This window comes from Pteropus alecto, unplaced genomic scaffold (genome assembly GCF_000325575.1).
Source record: "Pteropus alecto unplaced genomic scaffold, ASM32557v1 scaffold117, whole genome shotgun sequence".
NCBI lineage: Eukaryota > Metazoa > Chordata > Mammalia > Chiroptera > Pteropodidae > Pteropus > Pteropus alecto.
This window is the reverse complement of record NW_006440642.1, coordinates 1,152,764-1,159,804: the sequence shown is the minus strand read 5'-3', so window position 1 is coordinate 1,159,804 and position 7,041 is coordinate 1,152,764.

Sequence of the window (7,041 nt, the reverse complement as noted above, 5' to 3'; positions counted from 1 at the left end):
GCTGCGACTTCAGAGGGGCTCCCGCCCTGGGGCGCATGGCTGCCAGGCCCCTGATGCCGAGGCGAGGCGAGGCCGCGGACCGCCCGGGGACACGTGCTTGCGTTTCCTTTTGAGCCAGCAGCCCTGAGGGGAAAGGCGGCTGACCTCTGGTCGTCTTGGGGTGTTGCCGGGCCGGGTGACTCGCGGTCGCGAGAGGGCGTGGGCGCGGGGGGCGGCCGGGCCTGGCCTCTGGGCTTCAAGGCCGCCTCCTCGGGAACCAACTCCCGTGAAGACTCCGCGCCGGCCAGCCCGGCTGCCCCGCGGGACCCGCGCAAAGTTTGTTCCAGCACCTTGACTCATTTCGACCGCTCTGCTTTGAAAACGTGTGTGTGTGTGCGCGCGTGTTCGTGTTCCCTTTTCTCCCGGCTGGTGAACTACTTGAACGTTTTTACCTTTTGCATTTTTACCCTCTTCCCTATCAACTTTGCTTTCAGGCATTAATTCAAATATTTTTATTGCCCGTTACCACGTGTCGATTGGTAACGTGGTTTGGTAGAAATAGATTGTGCTTTGGAGTCAAGACATCTGCCATGGGATTCTGGTTCTGATAACCTCTGTGTAATCTTGGACAAGTTACTTAACCTTGCCGAGCCTCAATTTCCTTGTCTTTGGTTTTGGTTGTTTTAATTTACTGTTTTATATTTGAAATTGTTTTGATTTTTTTCCTCCCCTAAAATAGAACGGTGTCCCTAGGCTAAGCCTACTGAAATTAGATTCGTAGGTACTGCTCGCTTTAGGGTTACTCTGAATGTCCACCATTACCAGTTGTGTGACCTGGGGCAAATGACTTAGCTTCCCTGTGCCTTGACGTCCCCTTCTTCAAAATGAGCATGATTACAGATGATAATATGTTAACAATGATATTAACAAGTAGATACTTGGAGGATTAAACACTGAAATGTATATAAAATATGTAGCTCAGGACACAGTAAAAAATAATTTGTTACATATTTCTTTAAATCTGGTTTTAAGATACTTCCTGATTTCAAAGATATTAAAAAGCTTGTCTTCAATAGGTATTAGGGTCACTCATATCTACCTGAGGGCTGTGTTTGGTTTTAACTAGTGATAAACTAGGTAGCAGCCAGACTAAGGTTTAAACAAACTGGGATTTAAATAAGAATTTTGTCACTAGAAATGTTTCTCTTGCGTATATGGAGCTTTTTGGTCTAAATTCATTCCAGCACAGCTGTTGAAGAAGTCCTTCCAGGCCATAATTGGGGTTTGGTGGAATAGAGAACTAGGCTTCAAACAAGCCTAGCTAATGATTACTGCATGTATTACCTGTGCCCAGCGTCTTTCTAAGCATTTTACAGTATTCGTGTATGTGGTCCTGTGTACCAAACATTGATTTCTTGGGCTGTAAAAGTGATGACAACACTCCACAGTCTTGTGATGAGTAGATGATCCCTGCAAATACATTAAGTCATAGGCGTTATTACTACTACAGTCAGATACAATGCTGGAGGTAGGAGAGCCGACAAAAATATAGAACTCCAGGAAGGAATAAAAGTATAGAGGTTTAGTTTGTTTCAATTTGGGGAGTTGTTAACTAATCCTGTTAAGGAGAGCCAGCAGATAACTGTCTAAATCTCAAGGGACAAGCAGATCTCTGACAGTTATTTCATTGTTACCAATCAGGCAAAAGTAAGAAAATGAAGAAAGTGGCTAAATATTTTTTTCCTGTTTGAATAAAAGTAAGCAGGAATATTATGGTGATTTGTGATTTCTTGACTAGAAAAAAAAATTTCTTCAATTTATAACACCCTGCTTGCCATACTACTACATGGGCGATTTCATTTCCAAAATGATTAAATACTCATACCAAGTTGTCCATCAAATTCTATTCTCCATAAATGTTTCCTTCTGTCCTATCCTCTGCCTGTACCTCCTTGAATTCTTTCTTCTGTATCCTTGCCTCACCCTTCTGAAAGTTTGGTCGTCCAGGGTCCTCAAGATTCTTTAAGAGTCAGTGAGGTACTAGGGTTTTCTTGTGTACTTCAAACAGCATATTTCTCCAATAGATTGAATGTTGAAGCAGATAAGAGAATCCAGCTATCTTCAATTAAGTCAAAATTAAAGGTATTTGCAAAAATGTGTCACACTTCTTAATTCTTTTGTTTTGAAAATGTTTCTTAATATTTGTTACTAAGAAATAAGCTTATTTGAAAAGGATTTTTCAGTTTAAATTTCTAATATAAAAATCAATAGATAAAATACACATTTAAAAAAGTTCTTTGGAGTCTTCAATAATTTTTAAGAGCATAAAGGTATTCTGAGACCAAAAAGTTTGAAAATCTCTGCATTAGAAACTTACAGCCCCCTCATTGTTCAAATGGGAAATGATAATGATGCTGACATTTAAGTAGTGCTCTGGTACATGAGGCAGGCCTGTTATAAGCACTTTAGTTGTGGGTGCTAGTATATCTTTATTACTCAAAAGGTAAGTAAGACACAGAAGATAATTGACTTGGCCACATACTTAGTCATTGGTAGAGCCAAGATTTGAGCCCCCATGTGTTCCAGAGGCCCTGGTGTTAACCACAATTCTGACACCTCCCTGGAGGCCTAGAAAAGGTCAGAAAGACTCATGTGCTATCTGGTTACCTCTTCCCTCTGTGCTCTCCACCAACCTCACAGTCACTATGCAAGGAACATCCCCAACTTGCCTTGAGCTTGCTTGACAGTTTTCATTTCAAATTCTGCCACTAGATATTTTCAAGCATGGCCTTGCAATGCCTTGATTTCAAATCTAACCATGTGCACCTGCCCTTAAAGCACCCATTCCTCTATCCTGACCATACCAGGGCTCTAATATATGACTTAGAGATTTATGGTAATTTATTATTTTTCCAGTTTTACTCTACTACTGACTCTAGTCTTTTACTTTTTTAGTACCTCAATCCCTTGATCATTCCACTGGGCCTTTTTTCCCCCCTTTTAAGCCCATTTTCTTCCTGACCAATTGGTGCCCTATGATTAACTCAAACTTCTCATTCGTAACCGACTCTAGGTGTACCAGCTTTGCAAACTCTCAATCCTGAATCAATTGCCTGACTCAATTTCTCCCCACCTACATCTTTTTGAGGTGCAGAACATAGTGGGGAAAAAAATGATGGAAACATATAGATTGCCTGGGACGGGGTGGGGAGACGGGGAGGGGGCAGCTGCTACAAATTCTAGTAAGTCTAACTGCAGTTGTATCTACTATTGAGCAATCGTTATCTTTGCTCAGCGCCCTCTACCATGCTCAGATTATAAACCTTCACCACTTGGCTATAACTGCTTACTCATTACCTTATAATGCACAGAGAGTAAAATTCAAAAAGCAAGAACTTCCCTTTCCTATTATGATACTCCAAAGTAACTGCTATATGTGTTGTATCCTGATGCCTCTGCCCTCACTCCCAAAAGAACTGATGTCCCTCTTCCAGTCTGATCCCACTTCTCTGCTTATGATCCCACTTCATCCTATCTGGGATCATGCTCCTTCAGCCATCTCCTTAACATCTGTACTCCAATCACTCAGCGTCTGCTGGTTCATATTTCTCTCGGCCGAAAAAACATTCCTTCAGCCCTGCATTCCATCTAGTGACTGCCCTATTGTCTCTTTCTCTTTATAGTCAAGCTTGAAAGAATTTTCACTCTTCTTCAGCTTCATAACCTGATTTATCTGATTGCTTGGCTTTTGATGCTGTGGGCTACTCATTTTCCATGTTTATCTTCCCTCCCATGTTTGTGTTCTTCCTAGAAGCCCCTGTTGGGTTGAGAGCAGTCACCATCAACTTAGTCACCCAAGATGAAACCCAACTCTCATCCTAGACTTCCCTCCCACTTTTCTCCCATGGCCAGTCACCAATGGATTTTACCCACTGAACATTCGTCAGGTTCACCCCTTTCCATTTCCGAGGCCACCAAACCATTCCAGGCTGCTACCATCTTTCCTCAAGACTCAGAGTGATCTTGGCTCTTCATCAATCATACTCCCCCTTCCGTTGTCCTTTGTAACCTCCAGTTAGCTTTTTTTCCTTTTTAATTAAAATTTTAAAACCATGAAAGTGATACATGCTCATTGGAGAAATTTTGGACAATATAGAAAAACATAAAAAAATAAAAATCACTCATAACCTTACCCAGAGATAAATATCCTTATATTTTGATGTGTTTCCTTTCAAGAGTTATTCAGAATCACAAATTGGATCATATTATTCCACTGCTTAAAACCCTTCAGAGAGGCCCACTGTTAACACTCATCTCTTACAGACTATAACTCAAATTCTTACCAAACTCTAAAGTCCTTGCTTCTACTTTTCCAGCTAGTCTCCTGCCACCCACCATGTGATCTTAGATGGATTGCCCTGGCTGCAGTGTGGTCTCCTTTCCTGCTTCACGGCCTTTGCATTTGCTTCTCTGGAATGCCTGCACCTGATTCTTCAAATAACAGGCTTAACTTAAGGTCATCTCAGAAGCTTTTCCTGACCACTCCACCCACTTTTTAAAAATCTTTTTATTTTCTCAATATTTATTCACATGAATTGTTACAACCATTCTAGGACAAGATTTCAAGAGCCGTAGTCTTGCCCATTCTTTGACACTGCAATGCTATTTCAACTCATTTAGTTTATTGAAATCATGATTGATATATGCAAAGATTTAGATACATGGATATTTATCACAGTGTTCTTTTTAATATTTAAAATTGAAGACAAACTTAGCAAATTATGGTTTATCCAAACCTAAAGCAGCTAGAAATATATTTGTGGTACATTTTCAGTAAAAAAAAAAAAAAAAAAAAGGGTTCAAACACACTGATCCTTTTCTAAATGATGTAAATATAGCCTGATACCATTTTTGTTTATTAATAACACAAGTATGTAAAGACTGGGTGGATATCAGACTCTTTAGGGTTCAATATGGACAGTTTATGTTATTTGTTTAATTTATACATATCCACAGAGGACACAAGAATGAGGTGTTTACATTCTAATGAAAAAATTAATTGTTATTGTGATAAATGTTAAAAGTTTATAGTGTGGATGTAAAGGACCTTTTCCCCCTTAGTTTTGAGAGCTTATAGTTTGGATGTAAAGGACCTCTTTCCCCTTAGTTTTGAAATTTTCTATAATGAATGTGTACTATTTTCATAGCCCTTTTGTTTAGTTCTTCCTTTGTTTTATGTTGAGAGCCTTGGCATTGACATAAATGGGAAGTAAAAGGTGGTAAGTGAAGGAGAGTCCAGAGTGAAGAGAACATTTCTGATTGTTTTTGGAATGGGAGAGATTCCAGTGTGCTAGAGGCTTAGGGGAACATTGTGTGTGAGTGCGTGCGTGTCCCTGTCTGTGTACATGTGGGGCAGGGGGAAGGATAGAGGAGTGAGGAGGAGCCCAGACATGGTTCATTTTCACCAGGAGGCAAGACACCTCATTCTCTGCTGATAGTCTTCAATAGAGATAGAGCAGGAAGCTGTGGCAGTCTTGCCTCATATCCTTTATTTTCTCAAAGTGGAAGGTAGGGTCATGCTATTTTGTGCCTCTATGCCTAGTAAGTTTCTACCCCTTCCTGCTTTAAAAATCAGCTGTAGACTCCTGCCTTTGTGAACCATTTCCTGACACCCGCCCCCCGCACCTTCTAGTGTGCTGGGGCCACTTCTAGTAGAATTACCTCGTTGGAGTTTGGGGGAGGGGAGAGCACTTGCTAAGCCTTCAGAGTCCTTGAACATTCAGATTTACTGGATCAATTTCTGAGGGGTAGAGTCAAAGGATCTGCGTTTGAAAGAACACCCATGGGGATCCTGATGGTGAAATAATGTTGGAAAACCACCCCACTTAGTGCTCTCCATTCATTTTACTGTTCTCCCTCACTGCAATTAAACTATCTCTTCCCCTACCGTGCTGCCCTTGGGATGGAGTGTCTCTCCATTTACGTACTTTTAGTACGGTCTTGCACTTGGCTATCACAGAGAGCTTTGGGTGCTTAGCTGTGAAATGAATGATGTGTCTGAAACTGGAACCCAGGTGTTCTGATCCCCAAATCTACAATTTTTCCTATCACATCATGTTTTATTTCCATAAGCTGCTGAATTCTTTGTGAAAGCATTTCCTGCTTCAACTATGCCTAAAAATCTTACGCCAATTTAAAAACTTCACAAATCCACATAGAAAGATTCTGGAAAGAACGGGATTTATGGAGGGTCTGTTGCTCTAAAGGAAGTCGGAAAATGAGGCCCCCCAAAAAGGGAAATAAGTAGAATCAACACAAAATGGATGAGCAGGCCCCTGCCAGCCTGCATCAATTCTAAGTGTGTTGCCTGTCTCTCCCAAACCCAGCAAGGAGTTAAAACATACTCCGGAAAAGAGCCCTGGAATGTAACAATAAAGTGGGTAATCAGAGGTAAACTCATAACAGAAGGCTTTTGCGTGGCTTGCACGGAGAAAGTATAGTGTATCTCCCACACTATCCAAGGATAAAGATGGTCTGATATTTTTGGCTAGCCCTGTTAATTTAGAACTAGTCCAAAAAACTGCCAATTCATCTTAGGAGAAATGGGTATATCTCCTAAGAACAGCTTATCTCTTTAATCAACGTCTTTATTAAGTACCTCCCATAGGTCAGGAGCTGTACTAGCTGCTGGAGGTGTGATATTGGGTACAACAGGCACAGTACTTGCCTTAAAGAGTCACAGTATTGTTCTTAGGACTCATCCAATTCCCAGCCTATAATTTGATATAATTTGTGAATTTGCCTGGCAGAGCACAGGATTTTGAGCAAATGACCAGAGCCAATTATTTTTCCAGTTAGGTCTCCCATTCTCACACTAGATAATTTTCTAGTTTTGAGTCACTTATGACTTGGGCGAGTGTAAAACAGTTGTTAAAATTTAACTGAATACATTTTAAAGATTTTTATTTTATTTTATTTTATTTTAGGAGAGGCAACCCTTGGTTGACCTCACAGATTGCAAGGACCTTGTTAGCTTACAATCCCTTATTTTTTTATTTTTTA